At 42.9% G+C, this 21,441-nt stretch overlaps 1 long non-coding RNA gene across 1 annotated transcript in view; it reads left to right on the top strand.

Moving 5' to 3' along the window:
- Positions 1-4,009: 4,009 nt before the first annotated feature.
- Positions 4,010-21,441, top strand: part of LOC310844428 — a 30,352-nt gene continuing 12,920 nt past the window's right edge. Inside the window, exon 1 of the long non-coding RNA XR_014564117.1 lies at positions 4,010-4,341. This is a non-coding gene — a long non-coding RNA (uncharacterized lncRNA). The remainder of the gene's footprint in view (positions 4,342-21,441) is intronic.

Here is a 21,441-nt window from a genome sequence, read left to right as displayed (position 1 = left end):
CTTGGCCACCTTAAAAGTTAGGGAAGCACCAAAAACATAGGCAACATATGCAAATAGAATTAGCAAGAAGAGAAGTCTGAATCACAACAGTTTATTGTACAAGGGAATCTCCATGGAAATGTTGTTGTTTAGTCGTGTCCGACTCTTCGTGACCCCGTGGACCAGAGCACGCCAGGCACTCCTGTCTTCCACTGCCTCCCGCAGTTTAGTCAAACTCATGCTGGTAGCTTCGAGAACACTGTCCAACCATCTCGTCCTCTGTCGTCCCCTTCTCCTTGTGCCCTCCATCTTTCCCAACATCAGGGTCTTTTCCAGGGAGTCTTCTCTTCTCAGGAGGTGGCCAAAGTATTGGAGCCTCAGCTTCACGATCTGTCCTTCCAGTGAGCACTCAGGGTTGATTTCCTTAAGAATGGAGAGGTTTGATCTTCTTGCAGTCCATGGGACTCTCAAGAGTCTCCTCCAGCACCATAATTCAAAAGCATCAATTCTTCGGCAGTGATCCATGAAGGGAATCTCCATGTAAATAGTGGTGGGTTAATCTGTAAAATAAAGCTCTCCACCCAAACTTCCCCAAGTTTGAAAATAAACTTCAATGCAGAGAAAGTCATATGCATGAGGAGCAACAACATCACAAATAACCCAGAAGAAATGAAGTATAAAGGTGAGGTATAGGTAACTTAGATTATTACTGATAGCGCCTGTTGTGTCTCTGTTCTGGCTATTATTTTGAAACAAGGTCTTTTTTTAAAAAAAAACCAACATGAAAAAGAGCATGTTTCTGGCACCTCTTTATCAGCATACAGAAATAGACAGTGAACAAAGGAAACATGTTTAAATGCATTGTTAGCGGTTATACATGTGACTCACAGCACCTACATCAAACTAGAAACAGGGTACCAAGTTTTAACCTCCTTAATAATAATAATAATAATTTATTATTTCTACCTCGCCTAACTGGCTGGGTTTCCCCAACCACTCTGGGAGGCTTCCAACAAAAGATTAAAAGTACATTAAAACATCAGTCATTAAATACTTCCCTAAACAGGGCTCCTTGCCTTGCCTTATCATTTGCTTAAATCTGAAACTTGGCCATGTAAGGTTTTCTGTTGCATGCTTTTTTTATCATCATGTTTCCACATAATTTAACTTTAGTTATTTGAATGATAGTAGATCCCTTTGCCACAGCAGTGGCATAAATTTAGGTGCAGAAATTTAATGTCCTACATAATTCAGTCTCACTAATTCCTATGCATCTCTTCTCTCTGAGACATCTGAATCTCAGGAACCATGCACTCAAAATTGCAACCATCTTTGGCAGCACCTATGTCTGTGAACAGACTTTTTCCCCGAATGAAACATCTGAAATCTCCAACCAGATTCCAACTAAACTTATGAACACTTGCATCACTTGCTATGACTAGCAATGACAAATATGGAACCGGATATTGACCATCTCATTAGCCAAAAGCAGACGCATACTTCCCATTGAAATACTTATAAGTTTATGTTGATTAAAATCATTCTTCATTTTAAATATTGTATTGTTTTTCCTGATTTTTTGTGCACCACTAATAAAATATGTGCAGTGTGCATAGGAATTTGTTCATATTTTTTTCAAACTATAGTCCAGTCCTTAACAGTGTTGGAGGGACAGTGAACTGCCCCCCTGTTTAAAAGGTTTGAGGACCCCTGCACTAAGCTATGTGTTTGTTTCAGAGGAGACACAACTAGGGCGAAATCGAACATAACTCCGGTTTACTTTTGAGGTTCCGTCTCTCCCTGTTTCTGCACCAGTGCCGACCTTCCTTTCACTGAATCAGACCGATGCTGTCATGTCTAACTGAAAACAGCTGTCTGAGGTTGCAGCTGTCTGTCACGCTGCCTAAGTCCCCCTCTTAACTGGAGATGCAAGGAACTGAACCTAGGACCTTACACTTGCAAAGCACATGCTCTCCCACAGAAACATTGCAACATATAAAGAGCCAGGACAGGGACCCAACTAACCTCAAACCATTACGCTAGCTAGGTCTCAAGGGTCTCAGACAGAGACTCTTCCCAAGCCCTGCTCCCATAATATCCCTTTAATTGACAATACTAAGAGGTGAATTCCAAGTCTTCTGGAAACAAAACATGTGTTCTTTCATTCAGAAGTGGGCCTTCCCATAAGCCCGCCAACCCATAGGGCAGAGTAGATACACAATGTGTTATTCTTTGTGTCCCATTTGTTTCCGGGTCCGAGCAATTGGGAGACATACTTCTGCTACTCTAGAGGTAGCAAGGAGAGAGATTTTTTATTCAGGCAAACTTACCAAATTTGAAGCAATATATGAACTGAAACACAACCATCCTCTGAAATTCATTTTTTTCCAAAATTGTGCAGTGCAGATCTCCAGCCACGTATAACAAGAAATAGCCATGTACCAGAGTAAAGCATGCACAAAAATGCATATAAGTAGTGAAAATTGCAAGCTACAATTAATTTTATTAAGGGAAATTGCTTGCAAAAAGTGCATTAGTCAAAACTGATTACAAAAACAAGTATGCTAGAAGAAATCTACACTAAAATGCTGATGGATTTGTATGAAGTATATGCATGCATGTGTGTGGCAATCTGTTCCAGAAATATGAAGAACAGAGTTTAAGATTGAAAAGATTTGAAACTTGGACAGCCAAAATTGACATATTTGCACATCCCTTGCTAGAGGTCTCTCGTTATCCATGGGTGTTAAGAGTTTGTTTCTAATCCGTTTTTCAGCCAGAGGCCCTTGAAAACTACATACACGTAAGGTAAAAGGTAAAGGTACCCCTGCCCGTACGGGCCAGTCTTGCCAGACTCTAGGGTTGTGCGCTCATCTCACTCTAGAAGCCGGGAGCCAGCGCTGTCCGCAGACACTTCCGGGTCATGTGGCCAGCGTGACAAGTTGCATCTGGCGAGCCAGCGCAGCACACGGAATGCCGTTTACCTTCCCGCTCGTAAGCGGTCCCTATTTATCTACTTGCACCCGGAGGTGCTTTTGAACTGCTAGGTTGGCAAGGCGCTAGGACCGAATGACGGGAGCGCACCCTGCCGCGGGGATTCGAACCGCTGACCATGCGATCGGCAAGTCCTAGGCGCTGAGGTTTTACCCCCAGCACCACCCGCGTCCCTTTTTTTTTACCTGTCTTTTTTTTTTACCTGTCTTTAAAAAAAGAAGCAAAACTGAATCCATCCAGTTGTACACAAGAACCAGGTCTGACATAAGAAAAGCCTGGAGTGACTATGCTTTGGGTATTACTTTTGTTAGTGGTTGCTATTTTGTTATGGGAACGCTGAAACAGTCTGCAACATTTCTGTGTTTAACTACAAGCTTTTTATTGATTGTAAAACTCTTTGGAAGACCTAGGGCAACCTCCCCCCCCCCCAAAAAAAAACAAACCAAAAAATCAACCAAAATCCTGGTGCAATGCAAAACAAAACACACCATGCAGGTTTCACCTAACCAGCCCTGCCAGCAGAAGCCTTGAACAAGGGCTTGGGCAAGGGGGCTTCCCCTCCCCCACCTCTCCCCACCCAGGCTCTCCTGAAATGGCTGGGGTGGATTGAAAAAGCCCCCAGTATAGCACATGGGGGGAGGAGGAGGGCAGAGGCAGATTTAGGTGAGCGCAACCTGTTCAGTGCACTGGGGTAGAGCCTCGGGGGGTGCTGCAGTTATGATGAAGAATGTAAGGCAAGAGGCGGGAGGGCACCGAATTTTGGCATTGCATAAAGCGCCACTGAAATCTGAGACCCCAAGGTCCACCACAGAGAAGGGGAATCATCCCAGAAATGCTTGCACAGAGAGAAGAGTGCAATGACAAATTCCACTCTTCACATTTCACCTTGCTTTTTGAGTGAAACTCATTCCTGGATCCTCAAGATAATGTTGCCTCAAGTGGCTGCTATCTGGATTAAAAAGTGAATCGTTTCCTTTATTTGAGAAAGCATTAGAGGCTTATGGTGTTTTTGTGTTGTTGGCTGTATTTACAAATATAAAGCGGGAACAAACAGGCTACTACTACTTTCCATCAGATCCCTAGATTATGAATGGAGAACCGGTGGCCCTCTGTATGCTGAAATGAGCAATCACTCAATTTTAATTTTATTTTTTTGCCGGAAAATGATACAACAATGCATCCAGCAATTGTTAATCCCATTCATCCATAACTGTGCATCTTAAATGGGCCGATATGTGATTGAATCCCAGTCCCATAATAATGTCAGTGTGGAAGTGCCCTTTGTTTTCCTGGAGAAGAGCCTTCAGGGAGTCAGAGAGCTCAGATGAGAGCAGAGGATGTGCACTTCGTGAACCCTAGTCCAACATGGTAAATCTTCCAATACTAGGGAGAAAAGAAGGAAGTTTCCTTCTTCTTAGAAAGAAATGGCCTCCTATCGCATGACCGTAAAAGGAAAAGAGATTGTTTACTTGACCTAACATGATTCTGTGAAAGTTTTGGATATGTCAGCAAGAAATGTAAAGATCTGCATCCTTGTTGACCTTCCTAAAGGGAAATAATCTAAAAAAGAAGCAGAGGGAATTTGTTACTTCCTCTTAGTTGTTTCTAAATGTGGTATGAAATGCCCCCTCTGCATGAGAACTGCTTGTGCTGAAGAACTAGTTGTGACATTCTTTAGAAACCATAACCAACTCAAAACATTTCCAGAGTTTTTGACTTGGAGCGACAAGTGGGCATGTCCTGTATAAGCCAGCAGAGTTGACTTAGGCATTTTATTATTTATTCTTACATTAATACCCCACCTTTCCTTCATGGAGCTCTTAGAAGGATGAGGAAAGCCACACTCAACTTGTCCAACTTTTAAATGCATGTCCTCCCTCAGGGCAGCTGTGAAGAAATTAGATATAAAACCTGTTTATATTTGTGCCTGAAGGGATAAAATGTTCTGCGACTTCTGTTACGGAGTTCGAGGCCTTGTTCTGTTATGGTGTTGTAAGCCTTTGTCTCAGTAGTTCTTGCTGAAAGTTGGTGGGAATAAAGGGCTTGATGAGGAAAGTGTGAGGAATAAAACCGGGGGGGGGGGGGGACGACTGAGGCCTATATATATTCACGGCCAGTGTGTTATTCAGAATGCCCAGTGTTTTATCTGTGTTATGTATTTTTGTGTTTTTATATTGTAAAACTGCCCTGTGATCCTCAGATGAAGGGCAATATAGACATTTATTAAGGAATAATAATAATACTCATCTGGGGAAGGTCAGAGAAAGGAGGCTATCCTCTTACCAGAGGAAGGTTATACAAATGGGCTAAAATGTCCAAGAAACCAGAAGTAGAGTTTTGGGGTACAGAGGCAGATTATCCCCAATAAGTGGACTGGGTTGGGGAGTTATTGCCTGAGGTAGAGTTCCAGGAAAATTGGCCTGAGGTAAAAGCCACTTGAAGAGTTGGAGATCTGGTGTTAGGAACATGGTCTCTTGAGTTTTCAGAAACTGCCAGTAAGTACCCAATGTAAGTACCAGCAGGGCTATTTTTCTAGAAAAATAGGTGCTGGAGCTCCAGTGAGCTCTGGCTGGCGGAAAAAGCCCCGAGTATCAGTATTCTCTTATAGCATCCCTTTAATAAACCAATAATATTAGTTTAAAATTCATCCTGTATCAAATCTGTGTGCTAGGAGGCTTTTTCAAAGCACTCTGAGTGAATTGGTGGCACTGGAAAGTTAAGGAAGCAAAGATACCTAAACTTGGGTATATTATTATTATTATTATTTATTGAGTTTATATACCGCCCTATACTCAGAGGTCTCAGGGTGGTTCACAAATGAGGCTGAGTGGCCTGGTATTCTTGACAGCAGTTTCTGCCTCAAAAGTTGGCATAAATTCTAGTCGTTGTGGGTCCCTGTTCAGTCTGACATATAGGTCTTTAGCCTGGCATCTATGAGGAGAAACATAAAAGCAAATGTTAAGATCTTCAGCTTAACAGGTAAATTCTTCAGCTGCTGCTGACAAAGCAAGATCTTCACACCAAAGGCATTTCTTTAAGAAGACTAAGTTTTATAAGTAGTCACATAAGCAGAAACGTATTTCTGTGGATTAGAGCAGGAAGCAGATAACAGTCATAGGAGAGGAAATGAAGGCATAAATAATCAGTTCCCAACTTCCCACAGTGGGGAGAAGATAATAGCCGAGAAGTTCAAGGCTGTATTTCAGGACTAGTGCTTCTGTTTTCAATGCGTTAGTTTGTAACACAGTAAAAAGAAATCAGAGTCTTGAAGGAACACATTGTGCTAATCTAGACATGAAATATTTTAAACATTAATTGGCTCAGCTGAAGTATCTGCTTACAAGAGACAAAGAATAGCAAAGACTGGAAACTTTTGTAGATGTTACAATTATTTTCAGGATACAAAGGCACATCAGGCTGAAGACTCACCAACAAGCAACATGGGACCAAATCAGTGTTATGAATTGCATGTGCCCATTGTTCTCGCCCTCCTTTTCTCTTGAGGATGACCAGAAGCAAAACATTGGTTGCACAAACGTTGAACAAAGAAAATAAAATAAAACCTGTCTCTTAACCGTTAGAATCTCCCCAAATAGAAATGTCACTGTATTTCACATTAAAACTGCAGTTCTCGAGATGTTTACTCAGGGTATATCTCACTGATTTCAGCTAGACCTTTCTCCAAATAAGTCATGCTTTGGATTGCAACCAAAAGGCAAAATCTAAGGCTGTGAGCCTAACCCCACTTTCCTGAGAGTAAGCCCCACTGAATTCAGTAAGAGTTACTTCTGAGCAGATCACTCTAGAAATCTTCTAAAATGCACCTTTTTTAAAAAATCACTTACCTCCCCCCCCCCCATATTGTTTTGTACGTACTTTGTTTGAGAACATTCTGCCATTGAGATGCCCCTAAGTAATAAAAAGCTTCTCAAATTTCAGGATAGGTATGGGATATTGTGTTAGATGCAGGACAGCTTTAAAGTTGATGAGGGGGGGATCTAAAAAGGGATTCCCTGTGGTTTGGGAGAGAGATTTGCATAAAAGCAGCATATATGGTACAGTTCCCCCTAAACAGGGAACCTGAACGTTTCAAAATGTATTGATGCAGGGTTTCTGATGACTAAAGTACAGTTCACTGGGGAGGGGTTGTTGTGCTCATTTGACAAGAGGCAGTTCCTCCTTCCTTGTGACAGGAAGACTGGCACTGTGATTGGAAGTGAAAAACAGAACCCTGGAAAAGTTACTGCCTGGTTTACCACTAGATATGTCAGCCGAAAAGCTCCACCCTCCTCCACTCCTTCTCCTATGTCCTTACATGGAGTGCTTAGGGCAGTGGTGTCAAACATTTTTCAAAGAGGGCCAGATTTGATGCAGTGGCGTAGCGTGGGGGGTGCAGGGGGGGCCAGCCGCACCGGGCGCAACATCGGGCGGGGGCACGCTCACACTCGCAGCTCTCTGCCCCTACCTGGCTCACTCAGGGTTAGGGGGCACAAATTACTTGCCTTCCCCCGGGTGCTAGCAACCCATGCTACGCCACTGATTTGATGAGGGCTGGCCAAAGTTGTTGAGCTTTTTTTAGGATTTTGCCCCAAAGTTGTTGAGCTGTTTTTAGGATTGCTCCTCACAGAAATTTCTGGGTTTAACTTACATTTACACTTAGGTGTTGAGGAGACAGAAGGGAACAATGACTGTGGTCAAACTTCAAAGAAACAAACTCTCCATTTTTATTAGTATCTCCTTTCCTGGGCTGCTTCAACTCCTGAGACTCTACAGCAGCCTTTGTCAATCTGTTGCCCCAGATGATGGAGACTACAACATGCAGCAGCAGCAACAGATAGCATGAGAGCTGGGGCATGATTTGATGAAGTGAACATGCACAGGGCCCGACCATTTTGCCTGACATTCTTAGAATCATTAAAATTAAATGCAAATTTTATGCAACGATTTTATGCAAATGAATCCAGAAAGCTGAAATATATGTCAGGAACATTGTAAAGTACCCTACATTACGCAGTAATAAAGGTTGTCTGTCAACTTTTAAGTTCACAACATATGAACAGGAACATAACACCAAGTATACTTGTTGTGTCCAAATATATTTATACCTGATTTAGACCAACTGACATTATCTGAGATTTCACAATGTATTCATCTCAATTGGAAAAACAAACATGCCTGCACTAATGCGAAGGGTGAAACTGAAATATTCTGGACTGCAGCTGAGGGATTATCACCCCTTCCTGCTTGCACGCAAGTAGGAGTGGGATTGGGGCTGCTCTGATGGGATTGGGGCTGCTCCGATGGGAAGGGAGGCATCACGCTACCTAACTGAGAGATCCCTGTCCCCTCCTGCTTGCACGCAAGTAGGAGTTGAGATTGGGTCTGCTCCGATAGGCAGTGCAAAGCCTCCCCTCCCAGCTGAGGGATCCCCACCCCTTCCTGCTCAATCCCTCCTCTGTCTTTCCCTTAAATAGTATGCTCTGCTTTTAAAATTTGCAAATGTTTGTTCCCATCCTTTTTTATTTTGCAAATGTACACAATTTAAACAGAAACAGGGTGCCCCATCAATAAAGTTAAGGCAGCTTCTAATAGCACAAAATGCAAGGAGCATGCTTCTTCAAGGCTTTACGATTGCTCAGCAGAGCTTAGCAAGGAACCAGAGTCACTAAAGTAGCACATATAATCAGCAGACACCGCAATGAGTCAACTCAACTGATCTCCAATGATTCATAACTGACCTAGTTTTTCTCCTCCTCCTTGGGTGTGCAGCTATGCCCTCTGTGCACTAGCTGACTCTCTGAGGCACACTGGAGATTCATCCTTTGGGGCAGGGTGTGAAGGGTGCTACTTTCACTGCACCTTCCCATTGTTGCTTCTTCCCAGGGCAGAAAATGAGCTTTGCTGATGGCTGTCTGGCAAGGGGCTTTGGCAAGTATCCCATTCATCACTGGGAATCATCCATAGCCAACTGTTACAAGCTTTGCATCCTTTCTCGGGTCATTTTGTACCCCTTTGCAAAGCCACTAAGGACTGCATTATCTTTTGCAATGTCTTGGCATAGTAATGATTCTTGGGAATGAGATCAGTTCTCACAAAGCTTGCTTTCCCTGTCTGTTTGCTTTAGCAAATCTCGGCATAAATGCATGAGTTTGGGATTTCAAGTGGGGGTAGCATTCCAAAACATCCTCCTAAAATTGCTTCAGCTGTATTATACTTGTATTATACTATGTGTGCTTGTGAGTGTACAACTTCAAGACGGTGAACAGCCTAGTGTCATGCTTGTTGAGGACATCCCAATTGCCAGAGAGGCAGGTGCAATACAAACTTGGATAGCAGCATCTATGCAATATTCTTTGCTGGAAGAGGGGTGACCCTTCTTCTGAAAAGTTTGGCATCTCAACAAGAGGCTTTCAAAGATTTGAGACTCCTAGAGAAACTGAATGAATGTTAGTATTTTTGAAGGATCGTTTCCATTTCCTAGAGAGTTGTTTTCATGGCCCAGTTTTGAATAGGGGAGCCTAAGTCTCTGAATGCTCAGCCTTTGCACTTCTTGCCATGTATGCATAAATGCTGTTTTAAGCTGTGGGCTAAGCTGTACTTCTTGTTTGCATTTGTGGAAAATCTGTAGCAAGGCAAGATTAAAATCAGTTCAATATGAAGAATAATGTAGCTAAATCTGTTGGATTCCCAGCGGCAGTGCTAGTGGGAAACCGCCCTTGCCAGAAGGGAGTGGTTGAATATGATTTATGACTGACTTGTGCCAAAAGTGTGCAGTTCTGAACCAAGAAAACTCCCAGTTGCAACCTGCAAAAATAGTAAGAGGAGCAGGCTGGAGAGGAGAAGGGAAGCTACAGAACTGGAAAAACAAGGGGAATGCAGATGTTGAAACATGCCCATTCACACCCTAACCACTCACAGCTAGACCTCCAAATTGTCAGACTATGAAAATAATCCAAAATCCAGTGAGTCATAGAAATCAGAGCCAGATGGTCCAGATGTCATAATAACTCACTCTAAAAGGTAGAGCCATGGGAAGCAATTAGTGGAAGGCAAACTTGCTCTGAAAGATGCTACAAAAAAATGCAGCAACATCCTGTGGAGGGAAACATTGGCAGAGAAATTCCAAAATCCATACTAGGACAGTATGCTTATTAGCCCCAACTAAAAATATTGCCAGATGGTGAACAAGCTTTTGAGTTCTCAAGTGGTCTTGCAACCCATGACAGTTTGAAGTCTGGGGCAAAACACAGTATGATGCTGCCCCCCGCCACCCATTTGAAGCAGATTGGTGCTTGAGTATTCAGCACTGCTTGAAGAAGCTGCCTCCTTCTGTATAATGGTAGGATTAGTCCTGCATTAAAAGGTAAAGGGACCCCTGACTGTTAGGTCCAGTCGTGGCCGACTCTGGGGTTGTGGTGCTCATCTCGCTTTATTGGCCAAGGGAGCCGGCGTACAGCTTCTGGGTCATGTGGCCAGCATGACTAAGCAGCTTCTAGCGAACCAGAGCAGCGCACGGAAACGCCGTTTACCTTCCCGCCGGAGTGGTACCTATTTATCTACTTGCACTTGGCGTGCTTTCAAACTGCTAGGTTGGCAGGAGCAGGGACAGAGCAACGGGAGCTCACCCCGTCACGGGGATTCGAACTGCCAACCTTCTGACCGGCAAGTCCTAGGCTCTGTGGTTTAAACCATAGCACCACCTGCGTCCCAGACAAGATATTAAGGGGTTCCTACTTGTGCAGTAGCTCCCCTAGGCACTTTGGTATGCAAAGCAGGAAGTGTTTTGCAGATATAAGTGGAATAGGTCCTCAATGTGCAGATTGTGTGTGTGTGTGTGTGTGTGTGTGTATGGTTTATTAGGACAAAAGGGGAAATGGGATGCTCCCCCATTTTTTAGTATATACAGCTAGCGGGGAGTGCTTGACACTGCCCAGGATTTTTTTCAGACCAAAAAATACTGCGTTCTTTTAATGGATCACGTAATCTGTGAATTTAAACTCATCATGCCAAAGACTGGGTGAAGTCATGCCAAAGTCATGTTTCGGTGTGCCATCTTAATTTATCTTGACCTGGAAGTGGCATCACCATGAGATGTCATTAGTGGCAGAGAATCCATCAGATGCACTATGCTAAAGGTTGGTGCTGGCCCTGACTTTATCAGCTGGGTAAATCTGTTCAATTTCCGTTTCTCTGTTTCTCCATTTTCCAAATCCAGTTCTCTAACATTTCCATATCTGTCTACAGTTTTTAATGTGCTCATTAAAATTCATCAGCATTTTTGGTGCAAATTTCTCCTAATACAGGCGTCCTCCCACTTACGCACGTTCACAACAGTTGGAAGGGACCCTGATGGTCATGTGGTCCGTCCCTTGCAATGCAGGAAACTCAACTAAAGCATCCATGACAGATGGCCAGCAAACCTCTGCTTAAAAACCTCCACAATTTTATATACTTAATAGCAGTTATATCCCACTCTTCAGCTTGCATTTACAAAATTGGAGCCACTAAGAATAATCCAACAGTATACAAAACAAATCATAAAAACATAATGCCATGATACAACAAAACAGTTTAACAAGAAAAAAGCAGGCAAGTTACAGCAGGCAAAACATCTTAAAAAGAGGTCTTCCTTAACAATCCTCAAACCTCCTGGAATAAGGGGACTAAGCAGATCTTTTGAGGCAAGGAGGTCCATAGTGTAGGCAAGACCTGAAAAACTTGCCCCCCCCCCCAATTTCTTGTTGTTGTTTAGTCGTGCCCAACTCTTCGTGACCCCATGGACCAGAGCACACCAGGCACTCCTGTCTTCCACTGCCTCCCGCAGTTTGGTCAGACTCATGCTGGTAGCTTCGAGAACACTGTCCAACCATCTCGTCCTCCGTCGTCCCCTTCTCCTTGTGCCCTCCATCTTTCCCAACATCAGGGTCTTTTCCAGGGAGTCTTCTCTTCTCATGAGGTGGCCAAAGTACTGGAGCCTCAGCTTCACAATCTGTCCTTCCAGTGAGCCCTCAGGGCTGATTTCCTTCAGAATGGATAGGTTTGATCTTCTTGCAGTCCATGGGACTCTCAAGAGTCTCCTCCAGCACCAGAATTCAAAAGCATCAATTCTTCGGCAATCAGCCTTCCCCATGGTCTGCCAATTTCTTAGGCTGTCATATTTCAGCCACCATGGGGTGGAGAGGGAAGAGGGAAGGGAGAGGGGGTGGGGTAGGGAAATATATCCCTTTAGGTCTCCTGGTCCAGTGCAGCTATTGTAAAAAGGTTTTAAATGAATCCAAAGAGCAGGGGTCCTCAAAATTTTTAAACAGGGAGCCAGTTCACTGTCCCTCAGACACTGTTGGGAGCCAGACTAAAGAGGTGCCAGAAACATGCTCTTTTTCATGTTTTTTTTTTTAAAAAAAACACCTTGTTTCAAAATAATAGCCAGAACAGACACACAACAGGCGCTATCAGTAATACTATAGTTACCTATACCTCACCTTTATACTTCATTTCTTCTGGGTTATTTCTGATGTTGTTGTTCCTCATGCATATGGCTTTCTCTGCACTGAAGTTTATTTTCAAACTTGGGGAAGTTTGGGTGGGAGCTTTATTTTAAGGATTAACTCACCACTATTTACATAGAGATTCCCTTGTACAGTGGTACCTTGGGTTACATACACTTCAGGTTACATACGCTTCAGGTTACAGACTCTGCTAACCCAGAAATATTACCACGGGTTAAGAACTTTGCTTAAGGATAAGAACAGAAATTGTGCGGCGGCGGCGGCACAGGGGCAGCGGGAGGCCCCATTACCTAAAGTGGTGCTTCAGGTTAAGAACAGTTTCAGGTTAAGAACAGACCTCCGGAACTAATTAAGTACTTAACCCGAGGTACCACTTTACAATAAACTGTTGTGATTCAGTCTACTCTTCTTGCTAATTCTATTTGCCTATGTTGCCTGTGTTTTTGGTGCTTCCCTAACTTTTAAGGTTGCCAAGGCTAGCCCATGGGACCCACGCGAAGGTTAAGGAGGCCACTGGCCGGCGAGGCTCTGCTCCGTCGAACACAGAGCCAGCCTGAGGGGAGGGTAGGAGGGTAAGGCAAGAGGTTCCTTTGCCACCATCCTGCCCTCTGGCGGCTTAAAAGGGCAGCGCGCCGTTATCAAGCAGCCAGCACCGGCGGTAGCAACTGCATTACCAGGGCTTTGTTACACACCTGCGCTTTTATCTCAGGGCTCTTACTGCCTGGCCGCTTCCAAGCCTTGGGCCTTGCAGGCAGGCTGGGTTCAGGACCCTAGTGGGCTGGATCTGACGCACGGACCATAGTTTGAGGGCCCCTGCCAAAGAGGAACACTAGTCAACACACCCTTGCTACCACTTTCTGGACCAAGAGAAGTTTCCAAAGGCTCTTTAAATGCAGCCCCATATAAAGCAAATTACAGTTTTCAAATCCAGACGTATAGGATCCATATGTCGTTAGGTTGCTTCCATCTTATGTACAGAACTTGATGCTCGATCATAGTACTCATCTGTTAATCCCATTCAGGCAGCTTGTGCATGAAAATGCAGGTGCAAGGCTCCCTTCTTTGATTGTTTTGCAAAGTACATTAAAACTGCTTTGAAAAGAAGGATTAATCGTTGTTTACCATCCCTTCAGAGTTCCTCCTCTCTAAATCTGAAAACAGGAGACTCTACAATAAATATTTGCTATCATTTTGTTAGAAACCATTCTACCCAGAGAGCAAAAATTCTCATTCTGCTTTGACATCCATGTCCCAAAATGTGTAGCTGTATAGCTGTGCATTAGAATTTTAAGGGAGGGGGGAGTATAAGTATTATACTGAAAATGGAATTATACTTGACATGGAAATTGGGAACACATTCAATAAACTTTTATTCTTTTCTGTAATAAAAATAAAATTTGTAGCATTACTCTTATAACCAGTGACCTAACCAAATTCCTCTGCGGTCCGAAAGACATCAAAGCACTATGTGAATTGATGTGAATACATTTGTGTTTGTGTGTATGACCTACCAAATCAGTTGTAGGTATACACAGAGAGAAGAGAATCAGTAAGTATCTTGCTTTTGTTGCCTGCTTAGGATTGAAAAACCATGGAGCTTATCTGTCACCTGTTGGGCTATGTTTGGCTTGGTGAGTAACAAGGTATGTAGGCTGGCACCACACATTCATTAGGTGGTCCTACATCCTTTATTATGTCTTGGTGGTGTTGCCCTTCTCTCTATAGGATGGGAATTCAGTCTGTGACATCCTAGTGGACGTTTAAAGATTTAGACCTAAAATTAAGCCCAACCACCAGAATTCTGGCTTAGATTCAAGGTTAACCAAAGAATGAGGTTGTTTTCAGTTTGGTTGTGGATTACTAGCAGTTGTATCACTGACATACAGTTGGATATTTGTACAAAATGTTCCACTTGTTAAGACTTTATTATACAGTTTTTGGATTCCAGTAGATAGAGCTATGGATAGTCAGAAAGAAGGAGCTTTTCTTTGTTTATGGTAGAAAAGTGATAACGCAATTGAGAATGTAAACATGCTGAAAATGTCGTGCAAGATCAGAGCTGACGTTGTCACAAGTCACACTCATCGGACAATGATGGTATGATTCCCACCATGTCAAGAAGGTACTTCTTCGTCCCATGAGAACAAGTGACTCATACGTACGTACAAAGCATACGTCCCTGGCGTCTTCATAATTACAAGGTTCTGGTTTAGAGTGAAAATTTTAAGGGAAACCCTGTAATATGAGAAAGTAGATGTGACAGTTTAGTCAAATACACGTAGGGGATGATTCAGTACAGATACATTTTCCCAGTGCATACTGTAGCTAGGACATACTAGTTTACTTCGAAATAAAAGCCTCATTTCCCCCTCTTTTCACCATCTGTTTGTCCATTCCCCATTTAAGAATCTAAACCATTGAATAATGGCAAGGAAACTACAGCCTGCCTCCTCAAATCCATCTCTTCCAGTCTATCTGTTACCTGTTTGTCCATTCTCATGGCTCCAATAGCAATATTGTGGGTGGTTTCTCTGACATATTGAAACTCATTCAATGTTTTGGGATAGTACACTATAACTGTTATCATCAAATCAGGACTTGCAAAGGTTTGGGAAATGTGCTTGAGTTACGAAAAGTGTATTATTAGCATGCCAGCTCAGTTTGCACCCAAGCGTCCCATCAAAACCAGAGATGGCTTGATCCAAGTCTATTTTTAAAGCAGTCTGGCCTCTTCCTTTGCATTTGCCTACCTGGAATATTTAATCTAGACTTTCCTTTTCCTGGACTTGTTTTCTACCTGATAATCATAGTAGCCCATCTGATGTCTCACCCAAATCTATGCTCTTGGTTCTTCTTTGCCAAATGGCATACTTTTTATTCATCTGCTAACTTAAAGTCTATGGTTATGAGTCCTGATTGATAGGATTATTTGTAATGTTTAGCTTATTTGGCATTCTCTACAGCAGGGGTGGGGAACTTGTGGCCCTCCAGATGTTTCTGGACTCCAACTCCTGACATTCCTGGGCATGTTGGTTGGGGCTGAAGTTAGAATTCAACAAGATCTGGAAATCCAGGATTTTCCTACCCCTGCTGCAAAGGTTTGCAACCCCACCCATGAATTTAAGGCATGGTTCATTCAGATGGCTTAATTCATTTAGCTTAATTAATCTATATACAGTGGTACCTCTGGTTACGTACTTAATTCGTTCCGGAGGTCCGTTCTTAACCTGAAACTGTTCTTAATCTGAAGCACCACTTTAGCTAATGGGACCTCCTGCTGCTGCCACACCGCCGCTGCATGATTTCTGTTCTCATCCTGAAGCAAAGTTCTTAACCCAAGGTACTATTTCTGGGTTAGCGGAGTCTGTAACCTGAAGCGTCTGTAACCTGAAACGTATGTAACCCGAAGTACCACTGTACTGCTTTTCAAAAAACAACATTTTCAAGGAAATAATTTGCCCCCAGTCTCTTGCAGAACAAAAAGGCCCTGCAATGTCCCAGGTGATCATGAGTTAGGGCGTGGGTGGTTTGCATCTATTTTTAAAGAACCAAGTGTTGTACCTAACCCTAGAGGCAGAAGCAAATTCAGCTGGCTGGCACACATTGTCTTATTTACCTGGGGTGGTTAATTCCCCTTTTTAATTGGTCACATGTTTGAAAAGAAAATGTGCCGTTAAGACCTGCTTATAGAACACTCCCTATGGAAAGCAGGCCAAATCAGATTGATCTTCCAACTGTGGTTTTTATTGCTGTGACTGTGCCAGACAAGGCTGTTGCCTATACTTGTCCAGAGTGTTGCTTATTATAGTATATGTCATGATGAGTATAATCCACCTCATACAACAGACTAATAGTGGGGTTTTTTTGCTATTTGCATTCTGATCCTATATGCGGTTATCGGGGGAAGCTAAATCAATGTTCTGTCAGAATTTCAGGAAAGAATGCCTTAGTAATTTTGCTGCACTGTATCTGAAAATCTTTAGCCACTCTCTCCCTCAGCAACAGCGTTTAAATTGGCAAGAACTAAAAGTAACAGTGAACTGGGAGACCAATCAGATCTTGTGCTGTGATCAGCTGCTTATTCCCCAAGCCAGCACATCCAAATTATATTATTTGGCTAATATTTTGCAGTGGAAGTTTCCAACCTCGCCAACACAGTGGACCCTCTGGATACGAACTTAATTCGTCCCAGGAGTCAGTACTTATGTTGCCTACATAATCCAAGGTACCACTGTATCATCTTTTGGTCCTATGGAGGAGTTCAGAGGCAGGTTAGTTGCCACAGCACCATGGAGAGCTCCTTGTGAGAAACTTTCTCCAACAAGGGTTGGGAGTGAACTGAACCCATTTGAGCCTCTGCCTCTGCTTCATCCCTCATAGGCTCTGTCCCTTTGTGAAGAACTAAAGGATCTTGAAAGGATCAGATCTGAAGATGGGCAGTTCTTCCGTGCTCCATGGCCTTCTGGCTGGAGAAGTCCTTGCACCACTGGTCTGCCGAGATACTGTGGAGAAACAGTCTCAAGCTCAGTTTCTCAAGCTCAGGAGGAGGTGACCATGTGGCTCCAGTTTTATGGAGCCTGCTGCTGTAGTAATGGCATATGGTTCAGTGAAATTCTACCCGCCAACCTCACATTCAGTGGTCACCTCATCACCAGCATTAGGCCCAGAACCAGAAACCCTGTTTGGCTCCTTAGCTGGTAGCACTGTAGCCTCCAAGTCAGTGTTCTCACTGCTGGACTCTGAGGGTCATGACAACCATACACTTTCCTAAAAAACATAGGATCCACCTATTGCATCCGAGGGAGCCTCAGCTGGAAGGATAAGGGCAGAATTAGCTCCTACCTCAGCTATGTTTCCTAATGTAGCACTTTGCTTATTTCCTTAGGAATGAGAGGAGAAGCATTCAGGGATACCAGTGTGACTGACGAAGGATAGTGGTCTCTGCTCCTTATGAGCATTTAGCGGGTGGTCTATAGGTTTTGCTGCTTCTCTAAGACTCTTGCTCACAGCAGTCTTTCTTTCATAGAACTTAAGGCAGTGGTGGCCAAACTTGGCCCTCCAGCTGTTTTTGGACTACAACTCCCATCATCCCTAGCTAACAGGACCAGTGGCCAGGGATGATGGGAATTGTAGTCCCAAAACAGCTGGAGGGCCAGGTTTGGCCACCACTGACTTAAGGGGACACAATTACATAGGATTAAGTTAATGCAACTTTACCCAAGGCACCTACCAGATAAGACTGCCCCAACAGTTTCCTATTAGGAAATGAGAGACAATAACATCAGCCTGGCAATTCCTTTCTATTTATCTTTCTATCCAGTGCTTGTTTTCTGGGGTACTCAAGGGTACACAGTACTGGCACCTTCTTTTTCAGCACTGCTTAAAAGTGTGGCAGTTACTGTAACAACTTCAGGGTGAATACCAGCACGCTTTTTCTAGAAGAAAAGCACTTCTATCTATCTATCTATCTATCTATCTATCTATCTATCATCTATCTATATCTACAGTACATCTATCTATCTATCATCTATCTATCTATCTATCTATCTATCTATCTATCTATCTATCTATCATCTATCATCTATCTATCTATCTATCTATCTATCTATCTATCTATCATCTATCTATCTATCTATCTATCTATCATCTATCTATATCTACAGTACATCTATCTATCTATCTATCATCTATCTATCTATCTATCTATCTATCTATCATCTATCTATCTATCTATATCTATCTATCTATCTATCTATCTATCATCTATCTATCTATCTATCTATCATCTATCATCTATCATCTATCTATCTACAGTACATCTATCTATCTATATCTATCTATCTATCATCTATCTATCTATCTATCTATCATCTATCTATCTATCTATCATCTATCTATCTATCTATCTATCTATCTATCTATCTATCTATCTCTACAGTACATCTATCTATCTATCTATCTATCTATCTATCTATCTATCTATCTATCTATCTATCATCTATCATCTATCATCTATCTATCTACAGTACATCTATCTATCTATATCTATCTATCTATCATCTATCTATATCTATCTATCTATCTATCATCTATCTATCTATCATCTATCTATCTATCTATCTATCTATCTATCTATCTATCTATCATCTATCTCTCTATCTACCTATCATCTATCTATCTATCATCTATAAATCACATTAATTAAATTAAAAATATTTCTATCCTGCCCTTCATCAGTACAGACATCAGGCTGGAGTGCAGAACACTAAAATAATAGCAACCCAGCGGATCATACAATGGACAACAATATGCATTGAAACTGATCGTCAAAAACAAAGAAAGCAGCTAAAAAACCAGAGTTTATCAGGCTGAGAAGTTGACCGTGTTGATCCAGCCACTTCAAGGGCCTGATTTCTAGGCGTGCTGCCAGCTTCTATTGCTGCCCCACACCTTTTATCCGTCCTGCTCTTTGTTCATGCATCATGCTGCATGCCACATTCCTGGAACATGACTGAGAATGCATTGAGATCATGCAGGCAGAGAAGAAGTGATTGAACTGTGGGAAAAGGCTGTTGAAAAATTAAAGCCACTTGATTCAGCATGGGCACAGCAATTATATACACCGCCACTTTTATAAGATATCCCATGATTGCAGGTCAGGATTATCACATACACCTGGTCTGCTGCTGCCGGAGCTCAACAGACACTGGCAAGGAGTCGGCTTATTTCAGAGATGAATGTCTCTCAAGTATGAAAAAAATGTTGTTTTTCATACTTAAATGCCGCTCATAAAGGAAACTTAACCCAGAGTAATCACATCTTCAGTAAGAAATACAGCAACTATCCCATCCAATTCTTCTGATGTATTATTTGCCTGCTCCCCTTTCTCTCCTGATATTATCCTCACTGGGCATATGGTGGCCAATTGTCTTGTTTTTAGGAGTGTGGGGTGGGGTGTTCAGCTGGGGCAAACTCTGAGGTGATGGTCTTTGCCCACATCTCAGTTGGCAGACCATAAGACTCTTCTTCACAGGTTTGTGGATTCAAGGCCCACACTGGGAAAAATATTCCTGCATTGCAGAGAGTTGGACTAGATGACGCTTGTGGTCTGTTTCAACTCTACAATTCTATGATTCCCATATTTGCAGTTCTTACTGGGATAGGATATGTATAGGATATTCTGTTTTTTAATGTTTGATGTTTTGTTGTACAGTGGTACCTCGGAAGTCAAACAGAATCTGTTCCAGAAGTCCGTTCAACTTCCAAAACGTTTGGGTAACAAGGCGTGGCTTCCAATTGGCTGGAGGAAGCTCCTGCAGCCAATCGGAAGCCACAGAAGCAGTGACGGATGTTTGGGTTCCAAAGAACGTTCACAAACTGGAACAATCACCTCCGGGTTTGCGATGTTCAGGAGCCAAAACGTTCGACTGGCAAGGCGTTCGACTTCCAAGATATAGGATATAAATAAAATTATAATTATAATTTTATATATAATTATAATTATGGGGAAAACCATAGGGAAAATAAAGTGTGCACCCTGATGTGTTTCATTTCCAGGTGTAGGTCTTTTGGCCACCACGTGGAAACTACTGGAAGCACTTCCAACACCACGGAAGCTACATGTGGCTGTTAAACACACAAGTGTTGCTCAACACATCAAATAGAGAGTTGCTACAGTGGTGGCCACTATACAAACAAGCAGCATTGTCATTGAGACTTTTTGTGTGGTGAGGGTGATTCTAGGTGTTGGGTGGCTCTTGCCCTGTACAACTGGTGTGTGGAATTGCCAGCATGTGGAAGCCATAAAAACAGGCGTGTTGGGTGTCCTAGATGGAGTGCATTCACCTTCATTGCACCAGCAGTTTCCCTACCTCCAACCCATTCTCTTGATCTTTAGGAATGCAATGAGGCAGCTGCCAAGGGGGCAGACAAGTATTGGGATTTTCTCAATCTTCCAAAACAGGGATCTGGTAGTTGCACAATTTATACAAAATTACAATAAATACAGGCATTGCCTTTCCCCCCATGTTTCAGTGGAAGCATGTCAGGAAGAAGCCCTGTGTATTCTACAGCCCACCTCCTTATTACGGCCATGCTCTCTTAGCCATCTGATCGCCCCCATTTTAACATGACCTTCATACAGGCAGAAATAGTATTGGCATGCAGCCTTTCCTAAAAACTCATCATGTTCCATTCTGTGATTTTGTGCCAGTCGATGATCATGGCAGTGTGCCATAAAGGTAAAGGGACCCCTGGCCATTAGGTTCAGTCGTGACCGACTCTGGGGTTGCGGCTTTCATCTTGCTTTATTGGCCGAGGGAGCCGGCGTACAGCTTCCGGGTCATGTTGCCAGCATGACTAAGCTGCTTCTGGCGAACCAGAGCAGCGCACGGAAATGCCATTTACCTTCCTGCTGGAGCGGTACCTATTTATCTACTTGCACTTTGACGTGCTTTTGAACTGCTAGGTTGGCAGGAGCAGGGACTGAGCAGCGGGAGCTCACCCCGTTGCGGGGATTCGACTGCCGACCTTCTGACCGGCAAGTCCTAGGCTCTGTGGTTTAACCCATAGTAATCCACAAAAAAAATCCATTATCTTCACAGTTAGCTGGCATCTTTCATTTTTCCACCATATCAATTCTACCTGCATTTGGGGTAAGTTGGCATGTGTGAAGAAAAGGGTGTCCTTGCCATATGATCAGCTGCCACATCTCCTTCTCTTAAACTTACATGACCCACAAATGCACCCTCAAAGACTGCTAAGTTATTCCTCCCAGGAGATGTGTGGGTCAAAATTCAAATTCCAAAAGCAAATACTTCCTCCCAGCTGTTCTTCCTGCCTCTGTATTATTTTTTAAACATTTCCAGTAATACATGGAAATTTGTTTGGTTTGGGTTCCATTCCAGTCATGATTGCAGTTGTGAAGGCAGCCTGGGAGAGTCCAGCTGCAGAAAAATGGTTT

This window comes from Podarcis gaigeae, assembly GCF_964106915.1.
Source record: "Podarcis gaigeae genome assembly, chromosome: 5".
Taxonomy (NCBI): Eukaryota; Metazoa; Chordata; class Lepidosauria; order Squamata; family Lacertidae; genus Podarcis; species Podarcis gaigeae.
This window is presented reverse-complemented; position numbering and strand designations above follow the sequence as displayed.